Genomic DNA, 21,519 nt, shown 5'->3' with positions numbered 1-21,519 from the left:
GCCCGAAGGTATGTGTGTTGGTGGGGGTGTGGGGGGTGTACCCAGCTTTGCCATGGCCCGAGGGAGGGGCACCACCAGGCCCCGTGGCTACTGGAGGATGCAACCAAGAGAGCAGGATCCTGAGGGAGGGTGGGTGTGGGGGCAGGAGAGTCGGTCAGTCCACAATTTCATTGATCCAGCTGCCATGAGAGGCAACCCGAGTTTGCTCCAGGGGTCCCCCCCCCTTGTAGCTGACCCCAGGAAAGAGACCAAGCCTGGGAAGCCAGGGCAGAAGGGCAAACAGGAGCCCTGCCCCCTCAGAGGCCAATCTGCCCCAGGCCCTGGGCTCTCAGTGTTCACAGATACCCCCCCTCCAGCCTCCCCCAGACCCACGGCCCCTGGCGGATGGCTTGGAGGCTGGTAGCCCACTCCTCAGGGCCCCGGGTTGTCCTGCCAGCCCCCAGGGGAAGCAGGTGGACCAGGGCCCTACCCCGTGAGGGGCTGGGCTCTTGGGGAGCCAGCAATGAGGCTGCTTCCAGCACCCAGGTTCCTGGGAAACGAGGCTGCAGATGCTGTGACTCACGAGCTATTATTTTTAGTTTTGTGTCACAGAAGATGTGCAACAGCATGATCAATTTAAATGTCTTGCTATGAAAACGATGATGGATGGGGGCTGTGGGAAGAGAGAGGAAGCCAGACAGACATGGACAGAGACCAGGAGGAAGAAAAGAAGAAATACCCCAAGATGTTAGCAAGAGTTTCTTCTCCGTGGCAAGATTGGGAATAACCTTAAACTATCTCTATAAAAAATATGTGTATTATCCTTTTATATAATAAAAGGCTAATATGCAAATTGTCCCCTCGGGAGTTTGACTGGGAGTTTGATGTGCGCTGACCACCAGTGGGCAGCACGGAATGAAGGAAGGCCCCGGTCGGCCCTGATCTCTGGCCAGGCCTAGGGACCCTCCCTGTGCACAAATTTCGTGCACCGGGCCTCTAGTTTTTATAATAAGAGGGTATATGGGGTGTCCCAAAAAATGTATACACCCTTAACAGCTGATAGACCAATTGATATTTCTTTTCAGATTTAACCCATTGGAATTAATAACCATTCAGAGTGTGTATATATTTTTGGGGGTATGCCCTGTGTGGGTTAAATGAATACATAAGGCATGGGAAGACATGAGAAATTCCTCTTGGGTCAGTGTTACCCAGGCTTAGTTACTAGCCTTGCTGCAAAAAAGACCATTCTTTCCCAGGGATTTCAAAGAAAGTTCTGGAACCAAATGGGCCCCACACACACACACACACACACACACACACTTTCCTGAAATTGAATTGAGTGGTAGCCAGCTCCCAAGATAGCTCCCAATCTCTCTTGCCTCCTGGTAGTCCCCTCTCTCTGAATAGGGCTGATCTGTGTGACCAAGAGGAAATGGGGCACCTAACTTCCGAGACTCGATTATAAAGGAAGGCGTGGCTTCGCCTTGCTGGTCTTCCATCTCCCACCTCCCACTCTGGGTGAAGCCAGCCGCCATGTTATAAGGACTCTCAAGCAGCCGTGCAGAGGCCCTGGTTGAGAAGAACTGAGGCCTCACACCCCCCCGTAGCCGGCACCAGCATGGCAACCCCAGGGTGAACCTTATCACCCAGCTAAGCCAGCATCACCCAGCTACGCCATGCTCCAATTCCTGGCCCCTGGCAGAAATTGCACGAGATGATAATGTTTGTTGTTTTAAGCTGCTAAATGTGGGTAATTGGTTATGCAGCCAGAGGTAGCTAATCACAATTCCTGAAGACGCCAGCACACAGAGAGACACCGTGGTGACACTGTTGCAGAATTTACCAGGCGGCCAGAAAACACACAACGGGTGCTCAGAGGGTTCAGGGAAAACCCTTTATGTGCAGATGGACTAGGACGCTGACTCAGGGGAGTCCTTCTCCAAAGCCCGAGCACCGAATGTGGGGGGTCTCTCCCATTTATCCCCTTGGTTTCTTTTCTTTTTTTTTTTTTTTAAATATATTTTATTGATTTTTTACAGAGAGGAAGAGAGAGGGATAGAGAGTTAGAACATCGATGAGAGAGAATCATCGATCAGCTGCCTCCTGCACACCCCCCACCGGGGATGTGCCCGCAACCAAGGTACATGCCCTTGACCGGAATCGAACCTGGGACCCTTGAGTCCGCAGGCCGACGCTCTATCCACTGAGCCAAACCGGTTTCGGCTATCCCCTTGGTTTCTTCATCTCCCCAAATATGGACCAGGCTTCCGGACTTTTCGCGGGCTTTGCAGTCCCTCCGTGGGGTGGGGTGGGGGAAGTGAGATTACACCCAAAGGGCTGGCTGGGTGTTACCAGTGACCTTCCCTCTGGCTAAGCTGTTAAATTCTTGGTTTGTGGCCCTTGTAAACTGGGAGTATTTAGGAAAACGGATTATTGCCTAAGGAAGGGCCAGTGACTTAATTATAGGCTATCAAGAATGTGTACTAGGATACTGGTTACTTGCACAGATTCAGATTGCTAGCCACCCCCCTCCAGGTTGCCCTCTATATTCCCCCTCAACACCAGGGCGATCATGGATTGTCACAGATCTCCGGAAATACAGGATAATTTGGCCCAAACATGGTGGGGTATTAGTAAGGAAAAGAAATGGGAGCTTTTCAGAAAACGGCTCAGACTCACCCAGAGATTCCCGACCAGGGCATTTATTCTTCTTCTTCTATCTCTGCCCAGGCAAGCTCATCTCTGACTGTACTGATGCATCAAAACCAGAGACCTCGGAACTCTCTCATCCCCAGAACTAATCATCCAGAATCACCAGGATCAGGTCCAAATAAAGAGCAAAGGCGGAATAAAAGGAAGAAGGGCAAGCTTTTTGGTTTCTCGTCGTCCCTTCCCTGTTTATTAAAATACTTGTCCGTCATGATGATGAATCTCGAACTCTAATGAGCCACCGCATTACGGTTGTTTATTACTCTGGCGCAAGATCTTCATTATTTGTTTGGGATGGAGCCGGGTCACAGATTTACTGCTCTCCTCATGACCGCTCTTAAATAATTTGATTTAAACTTTCAGAATGCAAATAACCCCAGATAGCCTCGTAAATGGAGATGTGAGGAGGCTTTTATTGTTAGAAAGGAAATCGTGAATAAGAAATCATGCTGATAACAGCACAATGGCTTCTGCATTTACAAAAGAAAATGGGGAAAGAGGCTGGAAGAAGGAGGAGGGGGAGGGAGAGGGAGTGGTAATAGATAAAAGTTTCACAATTTAATTTAAAAAAACATTTTTTTTTGGTTAATCCTCACCCGAGGATATTTCCCATTGATTTTTTTTTTTTTTAGAGGGAGAGTGGAAGGGAGGGAGAGAGACAGAGAGGGATAGAGAGAAACATCCATGTGAGAGACACATCGATGGGTTGCCTCCCTCACGCCCCGAACAGGGATTGAGCCTGCAAGTGAAGTACGTGCCTTTGACGGAAATCGAACCCGAGAGAGACCCTTCAGTCCGAGGGCCAACACTCTAACCACTGAGCCAAACCACCTAGGGCACAATTGAATTTTAAAATCTAAAAGACCGCCTTCCAGGCGAGGTTTTCGAGTGCAGCGGCCGTGCCAGGCCTTCACCACCAGCGTCCCGGCCTTCACCGACATCCGTGAGGAAGGCCAGGCTGCTGCGCTTGGAGCTTCTCTCAAATCGAAAGGAGCAGAGATTTCAGAAGGCGGACTTCATGCAGATTCAGCTCAAGTTACTGACGCCTGTGATGTACGTCTGAAGGAAGATGATAAAGACGTCGAACGTGTGATGAACAGCGTGGTGGCGTCCCTCCTGTTGATCTGGGAGCCAGCAAAGCAAGAAGCCCTGATTGAAAACCTCTGTGAAAAGCTGGGCAAATTTCGGGAAGGTGAACGCCCGTCTCTGAGGCTGCAGTTGCTAAGCAACCCTTTCCACGGGATGGATGAGAATACTCCTGTCAGATAGACAGTATATGGCAGCCTCATTAAAGTGGCAGCGTCTTGTGGGGCCAGCCAATATATTCCAACTGAGCTGGGTCAGGTTAGAAAATGGATTTCTGACTGGAACCTTAACCACTGAGAAAACACACACCCTTTTAAGGCTGCTTTATGAGGCACGTGTGGGTTGTAAGAAAAGCGATGCCCTTCGGAATCCATGGTAGAATTGCTAGGGAGTTACACGGAGGACAATGCTCCCCGGGCGCGCGTTGAGCCCACAGGTGTAGGGTACGAGCACGGAAAGGTCCAACTGCATTTCTTTCCGACCATCTTCTTTCTTGAAAACCGGTCAAGTTTTTGGGCGGCGAGCTTAGTCATGATCTTTTAAGCATTTTTGTGAATGCTAAGTTGGCATCATATGTCAAGTTTAATCAGGGTAATGAAGACTTCATAGATTCAGATTGGAGCTGACGATGCCGAAGCGTTGGTTATTGATGCCGTGAAAACAAAAGTGGGCAGACCCAGGGAAAAGTAGCTGTGGGTCATGGCCCACGTCGGACATTGAGAGCACAGCAATGGCAGCAACTGAATGGCACACTGAATGCCCGGAAACAAAACGTGAACTAAGTGGAAAACAGCCTTCTGAGTCTTTCTGAGACCTGAGTTTTTATGCTATGAACATTTTTCTTTTGGAGAAACATCTAAATCAGGCGTCCTCAAACTACGGCCCGTGGGCCACATGCGGGTGTTTTTGCCGTTTTGTTTTTTTTACTTCAAAATAAGATATGTGCAGTGTGCATAGGAATTTGTTTATAGTTTTTTTAAACTATAGTCCGGCCCTCCAACGGTCTGAGGGACAGTGAACTGGCCCCCTGTTTAAAAAGTTTGAGGACCCCTGATTTAAATGATAGTAAAACATGTTAAGCTGAAATTTGAAAAATAATAAAATAAAATACCGCCTTCCACTCAGCCCCTCTTAAAGTCTCAGTAGTCCATGACGTTTACATCCCATCTTTCTGGCCTGTCTCTGGGATATCTTCCCAGATGGCTCACAGATGATTTTTTTAAAATATATTTTTAATTGATTTTTTTTAGAGAGGAAGGGAAAGGGATAGAGAGTTAGAAACATCGATCAGCTGCCTCCTGCACACCCCCTACTAGGGATGTGCCCGCAAACAAGGTACATGCCCTTGACCGGAATCGAACCTGGGACCCTTCAGTCCGCAGGCCAACGCTCTATCCACTGAGCCACACCGGTTAGGGCCCCACAGGTGATTTTACTCGGAGAGGGAGGACCTCATGACCTCACAGCTCGGAGCCCGGTGGGCAGCATCGCTCAGCGGATGTTTGCCGAAGGAGCGTGTGAATGAGTGAATAAAAGATGTATCCTGGGCATTTTACCAACCGTTCTATCAGCACAAGGACATCAGAGCCCGGCCTGAGCCCGGCCAGGACAACATGAGGATCCTCATTGGACAGGCGAGGTTATTGCTGTTCAGGACCTTTCCCATGATCACAGGGCTGGTAATGGAGGGTCAAAAGCCAGGTGTCCTCCCTCAAGTCCAGGGCTCTTTTCTCCACGTCACTGTTAACGTAAAAACATCCAAACCTGTAAAGAATTTTTGTGAGTTTGAGCCAAACTGTCGACAATTGCCAGGAAGCGGAATCTCAACGGATTGGGATAGTGCTCCAGAGAATGGCGGTTTCTCACCTATTTTTATGCATTGCAGTCAAAGGAAGAGATGTAGGTGAGTTAATTGAACTCCATTGGTGATAGATCAGAGAGGCGGGAGAAAGCAAAGCAGGGAGGGGGGAAGGGGGAACCTCTGGGATTGGGTAAAAAGTAAAATGATAGACACATACTTCTTTTACTTAGGTGGGTGCAGGATAGTTCACAGTCAACCATTAACACGGTAACAGTGACAATGGGGGGGATCTGTGGTCTGTCCTGGCGCCCAGGGCATTTGGTTGTGCCCTGAGGGGTCCGGAAAAAAGGGAAGTTACAAGTTACCCTAACGTTTCACCGGCGTGTTATTGTAGATGCAAAAAGACAGATAGGCTCAGTTAGGTAAAGGCTGACCTTGTCAGGGAAGATACCGGCCTAGGACAGTGGTCGGCAAACTCATTAGTCAACAGAGCCGCAGTTTGCCGACAACTGGCCTAGGAGGTGACTACCCACCACAACTGTTTTTAGTTCAAGTTTAATTTCAGGCCATCCTTTGTGGTGACCTCAGGTCTCTGAGTTCGCAAGATCGCCATGCAGGCCTCCCCTGAGCTGCCAGGTGAGCATGCGGCCCCTTTCGCCCACATCCCAATGAAGCCGGAAGAGGGAGGATGGCCTTGAATGAGGGTGGTGTTGAAGGTCAGGAGGTCGTGGCGAGGATGAGACACGGGCCAGTCAGCCTGCAGCTGCTGTGGACACCCCTCCGCAACGTAAGGCTGTCCGGACAGCCGCTGGGCCTGAGGGACCGTCTGTGGCTCCCCTGGCAGCAGCGCCTTGGGTGCGGGATGCTGGGAGGCAGGGAGCAGGCAGAGGGACCCTCCACAGCCTCCCTGCTTCCTGCCCACACCCTGCTGAGCTGCTCTCCTGGCCTTCCTGCGGTGGGCGGGGGGGGTGGGGTCCTCCAGAGAGGCTGTGCGTCAGTGCACAGCAGGGCTGAGAGCAGCTGCCGGAGGAGAGACGGGCACTCCAGGGAGAGCGGCCCCCATAACTCCCAGGAAACGCCCGCCGCCTTGGCGTTGGAGGTGGGAGGGCCGGACCGAGGGCCGGACCGAGGCCCGGTGGAGAGTGCGCTCCTTGGCCTCACCCAGGAGCCTGGGAAGCGTTTACATGACAGGACAGGTGTCTCCAGGTTCTGATCCGTGTGGCCTGGGAGGCTGTGGCTGCGGAGATGCAGGCCCTGGGCTGAATTCCGATGGAGAGAAGAGGCTCTGCCACCGCTGGTGCCTCACTGGGCGGAGCTGGTCCCACCGCCGGCCTGATGGCAGGAGAGCGGCTGCCGTGGGCGGAGGGAGAGGAGAGCGGGACACTGGGGACCCCCTGGGATGTCCACCTGGGTCCTTGAGCCCCTTTCCTTTCCAGCTGGAACATTTAGCCAACCAGTGCACCTCATTCAAAACTGCTGCAGCTGGGTGGGCGGGGGGGGGGGGGGCGGGGGGGCGCAGATCTGCAGAGATCCGATCTGAACCTTTGTAGTCGCCCTCTTTTCTTCAGGAGGGAACTGAGTTTTGCCCCGTTGACCCCTCCATTTCTGACCTTCATGGACCTGCAGGCAGCAAGCATCCCCGATCTGCCGTGGACTCCGCTAGACGCCGGATGCTGTGACCCTCTGTCCACACTCCTGTCCATGACCAGGCTGTCCTTCCTTCATCTAACCACCTGTGTGACCGCACGTGCCGGCTTGAGGGGGGACGGGAGGGTTAAGCTGATCTGAGAGCAGGAGCTCTGCTTGCTATCACAGTGGCGCTCGTCACGTCGGCGGGGCTGATGGAACAAAGCGTATAATGCATTCAGCAGTTGATGGCTTGAGCCTAATTGAACGCCAGTTTGTAATGCCATCCAGTCTTGTAATTAAAACGTGGCAAAACGAGCCCATCAGATATTGTACGCACGCGCGCTGCCTCCAGGCCCTCAGCCGCCTTTGTGTCGGGGATGGTCAAGGACGTTCCCAAAGTGGAGGCCTCCGAAGCGTCCGTCATCGGAATCAAGATGAAAGGAAGCCAGCCAGGGACGTCAGCCAGCTCCAAATTGACAGGGAAACACTTGGAAAATTGTTTTCAAGCAACGAGAGAAATTCCTTTTCCGAGGTGGTGGTTTTGGGGGAGAGATTCGTCTTACGTGTTATCTGGGTGACTACAGGGTTCTGGGAGCCTGGCGGTGGCACGGGTGTGTTAAGAGGGAATTGTCCTGTGTCCCTGGCCACAGCCCAGGCTGTGCTGGGAAGAGAAAACGAGACACCCTTCTCCCCAAAACCAACGCCTTGGTGACCTGCTGCAGGGACAGACCCCGGCGTGGGCTTCACAAACGCCAACTGGTTATCCCAGCATGAGGGCAGCGTCAGGCCTGAAATCACGCTTTGAGCCTAGAAACACCCCTCCCATCAATATGTCAAAAGAAGAACTGAAGCGGGAGGGAGGGAGCAGTGCGGCGCCAGGGAGACCGGCCTCCCCACCAGGGGCTCCTGGGAGGGTTTCTGTTTCTTCAACTCAGAAAAAGCTGGCGAAGGGATGAGGTGTCTGGGTGCCGCCCTCTCATTTGGGGCATGCCCATGGATTTGTTCCAGGAGGGGGCTCATCCCCCCCCCCCCCCGAGCCAGCCCCACTCTCTCCCCACTGCCCCCTGCTGGTGTGGGGTTGAACCCGGAGTTAGCCAAACTCAAGGGCAAGTTGGCCAACTTCTAGTCCCAAAACCACTCTCGAATCTGACCGTGCACAGGACTCGGCACCGCTGGCAGAGAACGTGGGTGCCGCACGGACACGCTCCAGGAAGAGACTGGAATGACCACTAAAATGCAGAGAAACTCCCTGAGGAGTCAGCGGCGGACTCGCAGGAGAGAGCCCTGACACCGGGGACCAAGGTGGAGACTGTTTCACACAGCAAGTCAGCTCCCCCACTGCAGCGGGGTCGTGTATGAGTGTGTGTGTGAGTGTGTGAGTGTGAGTGTGTGTGTGTGTGAGTGTGTGTGTGTGTGTGAGTGTGTGTGTGTGGTGTGTGAGTGTGTATATGTGTGTGTATGTGTGTGTGTGTGCACCTGTATCCAAATTTTCCCCTTTTTACAAGGACACCAGTCATATTGGCTGAGGGCCCACCCTAATTACCTCCTCTGAACTCTATAAAGACCCTATTTACAACTAAGGGCGCACTCTGAGTGTGGGGTTCAGGACTCCAACATGTAAATTTGGGGGACACACCATTGAACCCACAGCCCTACCGTGGAATTGTCTCACCTACAAGACCCTGCGCCTTCTAGCATCCTATCCTGGGCCTGGAGCGGCCGGCCTCCGTCAGACACTGGGGCCCAGGCTTCCATCCAGGGCACTGCTGCAGATGGCGCTTCTAGAAGCTGTTTTAATACCTTCTCAGCAGCCCCCCTCGCAGCCGCCAGCCATGCAGTCAGGGGCCCTGCCAGCTGCCAGCTGCCAGCAGGAGGGGAGCGGGTGTCTGTCATGTCTGAGCGATCTGGGTACAGAGCCGGGGAGCCAGGTGGCCAGCCTGCACCTGGGCTCGGACGCGCTGGAGAAACAGCAGCAACAAGGAGGTGTCATTCCACCGGAAATCCTGTTCTTACTCTCGGCAATCTGGTCCTTCTCTCCCCCACTCACTCTCTCTGCGGGCCTATTTTGCAGGTGATTTAGAGGGTTCCAGTGGGTATATTCTGAGGGCACACCCCATGGGTGGGTCCTGCTCTTAGTCCTTCTCAATAGGCAAAGCACACACCCAGCTGCCCCTCGCTCTGCGGGTGGCAGCTTGGAATGGCCAGGAGTTGCACATCTGTCCATAATACAAAGTTGAAGAGCATGTCATTCTGTCCTTCCGACGCCCACACTCATTGACTTCTCGACAAACGGTGGGCTCCTGCCTGACAAGGTAACCCAGACGACCCACTTTCCACCCGTGGCAACCGTGCCTCTGAGTCAGGCTTCTGGGCGCATCCGAAAGGCGCCTAAGGTCAAAGGTCCCGAGGACTTGCTGTGAGGAGGGAGCGAGTCACACAGCATGTCCCCCAACGTGACTTGGTAACTGGGATAAAGCTGCCCCGTAGCTTGGGGATCAGGCTGAAAAACATCTGTCATTCGGAGAAAACAGACAAACTGGCAGCTGCCAGTGCTGGGTCAAGGGCAGCTTTGGGCCCCTGGGGCCCAGCTCAGCAGCTGCTCAGCCCTGAGGTTGGAGGGGGGGGAGAAAGCACTGGGGTTGGAGGGGGTGGGAGAATGCACTGGGGTGGGAGGGGGGAGAATGCACTGGGGTTGAAGGGGGGGAGAATGCACTGGGGTTGGAGGGGGGAGAATGCACTGGGGTTGGAGGGGGGAGAATGCACTGGGGTTGGAGGGGGAAGAATGCACTGGGGTTGGAGGGGGTGGGGAGAGAGCAGTGCCACGGAGGGAGCCTATGGCTGTTGTACTCCTCCTCCTCCTCCTCCTCCTCCTCCTCCTCCTCCTCATCATCATCATCATCATCATCATCATCATCACTGTTGTTGGCTGAGGGTCTACACCAGGCTGGGCAGTCTCTGTCCATCATCTCCCTTACTTTGCTCCAAATCCCTGTGAGGAAACAGAGGCTGGGCAAGGACTTCGAAATATGAACGTGGGGGACACAATTCAGCCCTCCTCAAAAGGGCCTTCCCTGAGCGCCCCTGACACCACCCTCTTCCCGCCACATGCTCCTTGGGGTACTCAGCACCGCTGGGCGGGCCCTGGGCCCTCTCTGCAGCCTCCCCTCGGGGTTGGAGTCCCCCCCTCCGCCCCGGCAGCACCTGGGGCAGCTCCGGGCGCTAGGTGAGCACCCCGCGTCTGTTGAATGACCTGGGTCCTAGTCTGCTGGGGCAGCCACGCTGTGCAGAGCCCCGGGAGGGGCCCGGGAGGCATGGCAGCAGTGGGGCCGTGGGCAGGGCGTCCGCAGGGGGACAAGGGGGTGGGACCGAGCAGGAGGAGCCTGGGGGGGTGGGGGAGGGGGGACAAAGGCCTCCGGGGGAGCAGCTGAGGGGAGCCTGGGCTTGCAGCATCCAGTTCCGGGGCCTGGGCCTGGGTCGGGGCTGGTTGCTTCTCGGGCTGGCTTTGCCCCACGGAGGCCGCGGGAGGGCCAGGGCCTGCTCAGAGGCCTCCTGCATCTCCAGCCTGTGGTTCAGGCGGGGAAGTAGCTGCCCTAACACCCTGGGAACAGAATGTGATGGGGAGGATGTGCAAGGTCAGCGCCTGCCTGCCGCTGGTGGGCACTGCCAGCTCTTCCCCTCCTTCCCACACTCCCAGGGGGTGGGCCATCCAGGGGCACCTCCCACACCCCCACTCCTCCCCCAGCCCCCTGGCCCCAGCCCTCCTCTCAGGCCGCAGTATGTCCAGGCCTCTGCTCCAAGGGGCCCGTGCTTCCCAAACCTGCTTCCAATTCATCCTCCCCCCCCCGCCCCCCGCCCCCACGTGCCCTAACAACAGTGTAGGGGTCCCTTTCTGTGGTGGATGTCGCAGCTCACCGGCACGCCCCGCTGAGGAGCCCTGAGCCTGCCCACCGCAGTGAAGCAGAGGGCCTGCCGGGGCCTCTGGGGAGTGCCTCCCTCTGTCTGGAGTCTCGCAGCCCCGGGGCATCTGACTCTCCCCTAGCGCCCACCGGGGGCCCTGAGCATGCTGGGATCCCCCACTCAACAGTTAGCCAGGAAATGCGGCCCCAGACTCCTGGGAGAAGGAGTTCTCTGGGCCCAGGGCGCAGGGAGGGCGAAGTGTGTTCTGGAGTGTTTTTAACAACTCGCCTTGTCTGAGGAAATCTCTCTTCTTGCTTGCTCTGTACCTACTGTGTGCAGGCTGGGCTTGCATGCAGGGCACCTACAGGCAGGGCGCCGGCAGACACGGCGGCTGGGATGAGGGTGGGGGCAGAGGAGGTTGGATCCGCATATGTCCTGAAGGGGAAGCCAGTGGGACTTGCCAGTGGATTAGGGGGGAGCATGAGGGGGAGCGGGACACCAAGGAGGTTGCCAGGCATTGGGCCTGAGCCACGGAAACGGGGTGGGGGGGGGGGGCTGCTACTACTAAGACAGAGAGGTCCTTTGGGAGGAGGTGGGGGGTGGGTGCTGGGAGTTAGTTTGCGGGGGGGGGGGGGGGGGGGCGTGTACTTTTCAGATGTCTAAGGAGGCATCCAAGTGAAGGAGTCAACAGGCCATCGGATGTGAGTCTGCAGCTCCAGGGGAGGCCTGGCCACAGGGATGCATTCAGGGCTCGCTGGTGAACGGGTGCTTTTCAGGCTCACAGGGGAGGGCGTGTGGTCAGAGGAAGAGCCCCAGGTTCCAGCCCGGGGACCCAGCTAGGAGATGAGTGAGGGAGGGGCTGGTGGAGAGAGAAACCAGCCTTGGAGGCCGGAGGTGAGCAGGAGATGTGGGTCCAGGAAACCGAGGGAAGAGAGTTTTCCCAGGAGGCCGGGCTGCCGCCTCGGAGGGAGCTGGGTGAGGGCTGAGGCCGAGAGCCGGCTGTTGGGTTTAGGGCAGGGAGGTCCCGAGCTTCAGGAGCGGCCCCTGAGCAGTGTGGACACACCTACTGCCACGGGTTTAAGCGAGGGAGGGAGGGCAGGGTTGGAGTGGGGCTGGGGAGGTTGGGGGGTTGGGGTGTGGAGCTGTGTTGCAGCGGGGAGCTGGGAGGGGGTGGGGGGGTTTCTCAGAGGCAGGAACACCTCTCTCTTCCCTCTGAATGCACAGGCCCTGGAACCAAAGGAAGCAGACGTGTTCCTGGTGCACAGCGGTGCCTTCGCGTCGCACGTCCTGGGGGTTTTACCAAACGCAGAAGGAATCCAGGCGTCCCACGAGCTACCAACGGGCCACCCCCAGACAGCTGTCCCGCTCCTCTGCCCGTGCCTGGCACCCCGCTCCGGCCCCCTCCCGCCCCCTCCCTCGCTGAATGATCCAGGCGCTATTCTAAGTTAAAACCAAATGAAGCCATTTAGAGTGACTAATTTCTTGTGAAATTTATGTTCCCCGAATGTCTTGCTGGTAAGGACGCCGGGAGTCATGTGCCCCCTTCATTTCGGCTGTGTGGCTTCTGGGAGGAATTCCCAGGCTGAGGAGGCCTCCTTTCCAGCAGCAGGAGGCAGGGTGCCCCCGGGAGCCTCCCAGGCTTCCTCCCAGCCCCGGGCGGGGCTCCAGGGGGGCCCCCAGACGGCAGTGTCCAGGGGCTGGTTTGCGAGAGATGGCATCGCCCACGTCACCGAGGTTTTCACCTTGAAGGGACGAGCCTCCCAGCCTGAGTTCAAAGGGGACCCCGCTCTCTTCCTGCTGTCGGATGACCCGGGATGAACCCGAGGCACTACATTTATCGTGTGCCAGGCAGCTTTTCAAGCTTCCCAATCAAGGCTCTGGTTTTACAGCCAACGCCGCGTCTCAAACACATTCCGCACGACAGAAATCAGTCCCGCAGACGCACCTCGGAGAAGCCGCGTTGGAGGAAGAGCGGTGGCGAGATTAGATGCTGCGTGAGCAGACAGAGTGATGGATGGAGGCCCGAGGTGTAAATTTAGTGCAACGCGCCAGGAAAAGTTGGGGGGCAGTAAATCCAAAGTGACACTCTGTATACGGTGCGCCAATATCTGTCACTTTTATTGTTCTTTGTTCAGAAGTTGTAGATGGGCCGTTATTTTTATTTAAAGAGTAATGCTCAATAACGCTTAGAAATGAAAGCTTCTTGTGCAAAGGATACGGGCTACCCCTTAAATCCAGATCCCGGAGCGTTACACAAAGGCAGTGTCTTCCCGTGGGGCCCAGGAAACATTCCAAATCTAGAAAATGAGGGCGGATCCTGGGCCAGCATGGCTTTCGGGTTCAAAGGCTTGGAGAGAGAGATGACGTGCAAATTAAAACACAAGACAAGAAATAATAATTTTGAAATTATGGGGAGAAAGCCAGGGAAAACTTAACTGTAGCAATTGCCTTTTAGGAATGCAAACAGACATATCAAAGGTGATTGTTTAGTAAACAGTAAGATTATCAGGTTGGGGGAGTTTGCTTTAGGCCATTGAGTCAGCAGGAGGTAATAAAATGCAAATCCACCCTGTGACTATCAAAGGAGCCCAGGTCAGCTTTCTGACGGACTTCTCGAATTGATATTAATTACTGTTGATCTTGGTTTCCAGCAGCCACGCCCAGGAAGGCGGGTCAAGGTAGTGCCCACAGCTGCCCCACCCACATGGCACCCTCATCAATCACAGTGACAGTGCCTGGAGGGCCTGGCTTTCTCCCTGTCACTCCTTCAAGGGGCCTCTGAAAGCAAAGGTGGCCGGGGCCCAGGGCAAGCTGGCTCTTCATGGCCTCAGGCGGCCCCCCAGGAGACCAGCGGAAGATCTGTCCAGTTGAGCCCAGCCCAGGTAACAGAATAAATAAATGTCCGTTGTTTTAAGCCACCAGGCTCTGGGTGGTGCGTTACACAGTGTAGTGGATTAAAATATGTCCATACATGGTTTGACATTCCCTTAAAAAAAAATGGAGCCTGATACTCCTCTGCTTGTGTGTGGGCTGGACTTTGTGACTCACTTCGAGTCAACAGCATGAGGCAAAAAAAATGGTGTGCAACTTCTGAGACTAGGTCACCTGTGGAAAACCGCCTATTGTCTTCACTAGCAGAGAGGTGTGGACAAGGAGTCCGGAATGCTGGTGACCCTTGAGCCCTGGCAAAGGTCAGAGCTATGCACCCACTGTTTAGTGGAGACAATGGTAGCTGAAGCAACTTCCCCACCAGACAGTAAACCCTTACTGATAAGATAGTCTGCCTGTTACTGGAAATTGCCTGCCTAAGGGCTATAGGTGGATCCCAAATTGAATAAAAGGATGGCAAGGCTGGAGCCCGGGCGGAGTCCTTCCTCTTGCGTTGGGCTCCCACCTGGCCCCCCAATTTCAAAATTATTATTTCTTGTCTCCTCTCTGTCATTTGCGTGCGGCCCCTTCTCCAGAGCCCGAACCCTGAACCACGCGGGACGTGGGTCATCACACCCACCAACATCTTGACTGCATCCTCACAAGAGACCCTGAGTCAAACCACCCAGCTATGCCACTCCCAGATTCCTGGCTCTCAGAAACTGTGTGAGATAATGCTTATATTAAGCTGGTAAGTTTTGGGGCAATTTGTTATGCAGCAGTAGGTAACTGATACACATGCAGCAATAGATAACTGAAGTAGTCTGTGTGCTCCACAGGTTGTCAATGTACTGGGATATGTCATGGTAGATGGTCTCTGCTCCAAGCTCCCTCAGTGTCTCTCTGCTGTCCTGGCCACCCAGCAACTCCCCTGAGACTCCCAAACCTTCTCTTGGTCCCTCAGTTATAAGGGGGTCATCGCTGGCCTGGCAGGCACCCTGGCCCCTGCTCTGGCACATAGCCATGTCCACCCAGAGGCTAAAGCCCAAGTCATGACGATGTGAAGTATTTTTTAATATGCTTTTATTGATTTCAGAGAGAGAAAGGAAGAGGGAGAGAGAGATAGAAACACCAGTGATGAGAGAGAATCATTGATTGGCTGCCTCCTGCACACCCCCTACTGGGGATTGAGCCCACAACCCAGGCATGTGCCCTGACTGGGAATCGAACCATGACTTCCTGGTTCATGGGTTGACACTCAATCACCGAGCCGCACCGGCTGGGTGATGTGAAGTATTTTGACACCCCCTGACTCATTCATTCTCAGAAGGGCCTTTCGGCCACCCTCATAAGGGAGGCTGTAGTCTCTCTGTCCCACCCCCGCCCTCTCAGAGGGGACAGCAGACAGGGTGAGTGGGGGGAGGTGTTCCCAGGACATCTCTCCAAGGAGCAGGCTCCACTGCCGCCATCTTTCCTGGAGCCCCCCACCCCGGCCCTTTCTAATTAAAGCAGAAAACACCTCGCAGACAAACGCACGTCCCTCCGTCCACTTGCCGTCCTGGCCTCTGATGTCTGTCCCTGCCGCTGAGGAACACCATCCAGGCATCACGCAATGAGGCTCTATGTTGACCTGTCTGTTCGGGTCCCCCTGCGTCCCTGCAAAAAAAAAATATCAGGCCTTTTCCTACATTGCTGGTGGGGGGACAAAACGGAGCCACCTTCCCAGGGAGGGAAATGTGATCGGAGCCCACAAAACCTCGTGCGTATTCCCCAGCCCAGCAATCCCATTTCCAGGAATCGAGCCTGAAATACCCCTGCAGCAAGCCTGCCCGACGCACGGCTGAGTTATGGCGGCGTCACCGGCAATAAACACGTCCACACCGGAGGGCCAGCGCGCCCGGCGGCGGAGACTGCGCGGTTGTTCTAAGAAATGACGACCTCTGTGAACTAATGCAGCGTGCTTTCCAGGATGTATTGTTAAGTGAAAAAAGCACGGTATGAAAAGGCATTACGGTGGGGCTATTTTCTGTGTAAGAGAGGAATATAACTACACAAACATATGTATCCGCTGGTTTTTGCGAACAGGAACACTGGAGGATAAGCCCAGAATTCATGCAATTGGCCGCCCACAGGCTAGATGGAGGGGGCTTCTCTGGCTACACCTTTTTTGTATCGTTATCACTTCTGTGTCAAAAAATTAACTCAAACTCAACAAGATTGGGAGGGGAAGGCTTAAGAATGATTATGGCCCCGACCAGTTTGGCTTTGTGGATAGAGTGTTGGCCTGGGGACTGAAGGGTCCCAGATTCGATTCCAGTCAGGGGCATGTACCTTGGTTGTGGGCACATCCCCAGTAGGGGGTGTTGCAGGAGGCAGCTGATCGATATTTCCCTCTCATCAATGTTTCTAACTCTCTATCCCACTCCCTTCCTCTCTGTAAAAAATCAATTATATATAAAAGAATGATTATGAACATAAATAAATGGGCCATACTTTATATCAAACTGATAACATAACCAGATAGAAGAGAATTTTTTTAAATAGGTGATCCAAGTTTGTTTTAATCCCTGAAGCTTCTTTTTTATTTGTTTGCTTTTTTAAATATATTTTTGTTGACTTCAGAAAGGAAGGAAGAGAGAGAGATAGAAACATCAATGATGAGAGAGAGTCATCGATTGGCTGCCTCTTGCACGCCCCACACTGGGGATTGAGCCCGTAACCCAGGCATTGCCCTGACTGGGAATCGAACCGTGACCTCTTTGTTCATAGGTCAACACTCAACCACTGAGCCAGGATGGCCAGGTCCCTCCCCCCCGCCTCCCCCCCCCCCCCCCCCACCAAGCTCCTTTAAGGGGCAAGCCTGGTCCATTATAAGCATTGAATCATGTGCTCTGGTCACAATTTATTTATATGATTTAATGTCTGTTAAGATCAACTTCATATCACAAAAATGAGCCACAGGTTGTTTCTATGGCCCACCTCCCACGCCCCCCCCCCAACAAGATTCTCCACTCCCCCGTCCCCTGCCCTGCTTCCCCCACTTCCTCCTCGTCTCCCAGGGGAGACCTCCCTCCTGAGGCCCTTGTTGCCACAACAAAGTCCCAGAGACCAGAGAAGAACAGAAATGCATCGTCCCTGTCCTAGCCAATTTGGCTCGTGGATAGAGCATCGGCCTGCGGACCGAAGGGTCCCGGGTTTGATTCTGGTCAAGGACACATGCCTGGGTTGCAGGTTCGATCCCCAGTAGGGGACGTGCAGGAGGCAGCTGATCAGTGATTCTCATTGATGTTCCTATCTCTCCCTCTCCCTTCCTCTCTGAAATCAATAAAAATATATTAAAAAAGAAAGAAAGAAAGAAAGAAAGAAAGAAAGAAAGAAAGAAAGAAAGAAAGAAAGAAGAAAGAAATGATCGTCCCGGTCCTGGGCTGGAAATCTACGGGCAAGGTGTCCGCAGGGTTGGTTCCTCCCGTGAGCTCCCGCCTTGGCTTGTGGATGGCCGTCTCCTCCCTGTCGTCACGTGGTTTTCCCTCTGTGAGTGTCTCTGTGTCCGAATTTCCCCCTCTTTATGGGGACACCAGACACATTGGCTTAGGGCACATTCTAATGAGATCCTCTTAACCTGACCACCTGCAAAGACCCTGGTTCCAAATAAGGTCACATTCACGGGTCCCGGGGGTTAGGGTCTGAGCATCCTTGGAGGGACACAGAACCCTTGCCTATGACCCTGGCTGAGACAAGGGCATTGCTGGTAGGCAGCCAGCAGGGCTGTCCTGAGGATTAATTATTCAGACACATAAAGCATTAACCACCGCGTTGGGGACAGAGCGAGTTCGTGGCTGTAATTATTTATTTATTTTTAATATATTTTTATTGATTTCAGAGAGGAAGGGAGAGAGAGAGAAACATCAATGATGAGAGAGAATCATTGATTGGCTGCCTCCTGCACACCCCCAACTGGGGATTGAGCCCACAACTCAGGCATGTGCCCTTGATCGGAATTGAACCCGGGACCCTTCGGTCTGCAGTCCGACGCTCTATCCACTGAGCCAAACCAGCTAGGGCGTGGCTGTTATTTTTATTACTATTATATACTGAGGCATGGCCTCCACTCTCATGAATAGCCCAGTGCTCACCCCTGAGCGGATGCCATCCCAACGGGGCACCTACCCGTCACTTTTCACCCTACGCTCAGTCATGGCTGCCTGCCAGGTCACCAGGGCCACGGCCCGAAGTGACAGTCCCGGTTCTGTGCCCTCCAGCTCGGCAGCAGCCCAAACCACCAAGAGAAAATGAGAAGCCGAGGAGGACACTCCCAATGCCGCGAGGGCAGAGGCTGTCTCTGTCAGGTGCCAGCGGCCTCCACCTCCATCGGCCAGGTGATCACCCTCCGGGTCCCTCGTGACCCTTAACCTGTACACCGGCTTTAATTTAATTTTATTTATTTATTTTTTTATTTTATTGAGTTTTTACAGAGAGGAAGAGAGAGGGATAGAGAGTTAGAAACATCGATGAGAGAAACATCGATCAGCTGCCTTTTGCACACCCTCTACTGGGGATGTGCCCGCAACCAAGGTACATGCCCTTGACCGGAATCGAACCAGGGACCTTTCAGTCCACAGGGCGACGCTCTATCCACTGAGCCAAACTGGTTTCGGCTGTACACCGGCTTTAGCTTCAAGAAATGTCCATGAGCCTGGCCGGTGTGGCTCAGTGGATAGAGCAGCCACCCAGGGACGGAAGGGCTGTGGGTTCGAGTCCAGTCAAGGGCACATACCGGAGTTGCAGGCTCGATCCCTGGCCCTGATCGGGGCACGTGTGGGAGGCAACCAGTCGATGTGTCTCTCTCACATTGATGTTTCTCTCTGTCTGTCTGTCTCTTCCTTCCACTCTCTCTAAAATTGATGGGAAAATAGCCTTGGGTGAGGATCAACAACAACAACCAAAAGAAATGTCCATGAAATGTGGGTGCTGAGCTGGCAGGTATCAGGGTTCTCAGGGACCAGAGTAGAAGGCTGGCCCGTCCACGGCGCTCTGAGGTCTGCCAGGGACACCCCGGAGAAGGGACAGAGGGAGCGGCTCCTTCACCACGGGCCACACACAGACCCAGCGCCACTCTCTCGGGGGACGCGGGCCAGGGTCTGCCCCGCTCCACCCAGGAGGTGAGTGACTTGGCTCCACAATTCATTTGGGGTTTGAGAGCCTTGCCCCCCCCACCTGCCCCTTCCCTTTATCGGACTTGAAGCAATCCTTCAGGGCCAGTGACACAGGCGGCGGCCTGGTGTGTGAGAGGCAGGGCCCAGCTCTCCGCTCATTCAGGAGAGAGAGAGAGAGAGAGAGAGGGAGAGAGAGAGAGAGAGAGAGAGAGAGTTCCAGCGCGGCCAAAGGAAGCGCCGCTTTTGTGCGTGAAAACAGGAGCCTGGGAACAAAGGGGGGAGAACACGGCGTGGCCGCTCTTGGCGTGGCGATGCCTGACATTTCTGGGAAATGAATTTAGCGCACAAACCAGCCACTCAAAACCCCGTGCCAAACAGCCGATGCGAATAGAACCTGTGGGAGAGGGAGCGGCGTGGGGATGAGGCGCGTCCTGAAATAGGCACCGCGTGTGCCGTGTCCACGCACAGAGGGAGGCACGTTGTCAAGGGAGTTTTAATAAAGCAGAAAAGGGGGTGCGTACGCGGAGCCCACGGAGAGAGGGTGCGGTGGGTGGGCGGTGGGGGGGGGCCGCGGTTCTGCTTACTCAGACCTTGGTCCACAGGCTCCCGGCTAACCGGCTAACCGTCCAAACCCTCCTTCGCTCTCCCAGGGCCTGCCCCCGACCTCGCCAAGGCCCGTCCCACAGGCCCCTCCTCCTCCACATTTCCAATATGACCCCCTGGGTACCCCCAAAATCGCTCCTCCCACCACTCCCCATCTCAGGAAGGGGTGGTCCCCCCTTCCCCACACCCCCTTCCTACCTGCTCCCTCCGGATCACCCATGCAAAGTCAGCTTTGGGTTGTGAGGATGGGTACAGACTGCAGGGATTCTGGGTTCAAATCCCAACTCTCCCACTTACTATACACTGAGTGGCCAGATTATTATGATCTCTGAACGCATAATAATCTGGCCACTCAGTGTGTATATATATATATATATATATATATATATATATATATATATATATATATTAGAGGCCCGGTGCATGAATTTGTGCATGGGTGGGGTCCGGCCAGCCTGGCCAGGGGGAGGGGACATGGGCGGTTGGCCAGCCTGCCTGCTGGTTGAACTCCTGGTCGAGGGGACAATTTGCATATTAGCCTTTTATTATATAGGATATACACTGAGTGGCCAGATCATTATGCGTTCAGAGATCATCATAATCTGGCCACTCAGTGTATAACCTTGAGCAAGTTCATTTCTCTGAGCCCGTGTCCTCGTACCTTCTTCCTACGGCTTCGGGAGAACTCAACGCCTTAAAACTTGGGACAGCTCAGAGCTGCGCCTGGTCCACAGGAAATCCTCACAAAGCGCTGACTACTGTTCTGTTGTTATTAATATTAGCACTTCGTCACTCTCAAATATGCCCTGTCTCTCTGTCCCCACTGTCCGTCCCTTCCTGCAAACTGCTCAGGTCACCTCCCTGCTTCGTCCTTGTCCCCATCTCCCCCTCCCCTCCCAGCAGCCAGGGCCAAAGTCAGCCAGCTGGGATCCGGCTCCTGGTCAGGGCCACTTCTCAGAGCTTCAAGGGACAGTCCCTCCCCTTGAGACCACCTGAGGCCTTCCTGGTCCCAGACTGTTACCTGTGGTGTGTTGAATAAGCACCCTGAAATTCACGCCCACCCAGAACCTCCGACTGTGACCTTATTCGGAAATAGGGCCTTTGCAGATGTCAGCAAGTGGGGGTCACACTAGGTGAGAGGGGCCCTATACCCATTGGCTGGTGTCCTTCTGAGGAGAGGAGAGGACACGGAAGATGCGCCCAGGAGGAGGACGTGGGGAGAGAGAGGCGGGGATCGGAGCGATGCCGCCACCAGCCAGGGGACACGGAGGGTGGCCGGCCGCCACCAGCAGCTGGGAGAGGCGGGAGGGGTCCTCCCAGAGCCTCCGGGGGGGAGCGCAGCCCTGCCCACACCTTGGTTTTGACGCCTGGCCTCCACAGCCGTGAAAGGATACATTTCTGCTGTTCCCCGCCACCCGGCTCCTGGTCATTTGTCAGGGCGGCCCCAGGGAACCAATACAGAGCCCATTCCCCCACCCAGCACCGCCCAGCGCCCCGTGCCCCTCGTTCAATACCACTTACAGCCAACAACACGGGAGTCGGACCACGTCCCTGCTGCCTCGCAGCCATAGCGTGACATTCAGTAGATGTTTAATTAGACTTCTATTGATTATGATTTTGTAATGTTGTTCATATTTCACAGCCCCAAATTACTTTTTCCAGATTTCAAATGTTTCCTCTGCCTTTGAAAAGCCAACAGCCCAAGGACCCTGCGCCTCCCTGCGCCTCCCGGGCCTGGTAGATGGGACACCCCTACCCCACGGCCTCCTCTTCTGCCTTAAAGACGCCTCT

General features: G+C 54.6%; 1 pseudogene across 1 annotated transcript; it reads left to right on the top strand.

Moving 5' to 3' along the window:
• The first annotated feature begins 682 nt into the window (after positions 1-682).
• LOC307099105 (eukaryotic translation initiation factor 3 subunit M-like) lies at positions 683-4,403 on the top strand (annotated as a pseudogene). The gene is made up of 2 exons: positions 683-726; positions 3,567-4,403. The product of its transcript is annotated as a eukaryotic translation initiation factor 3 subunit M-like (transcript).
• Positions 4,404-21,519: the final 17,116 nt, after the last annotated feature.

This window comes from Cnephaeus nilssonii (assembly GCF_951640355.1).
Source record: "Cnephaeus nilssonii genome assembly, chromosome: 5".
Lineage (NCBI taxonomy): Eukaryota > Metazoa > Chordata > Mammalia > Chiroptera > Vespertilionidae > Cnephaeus > Cnephaeus nilssonii.
Note: the sequence above shows the minus strand (reverse complement) of the source record. Positions and strands in the feature narration are given on the sequence as shown.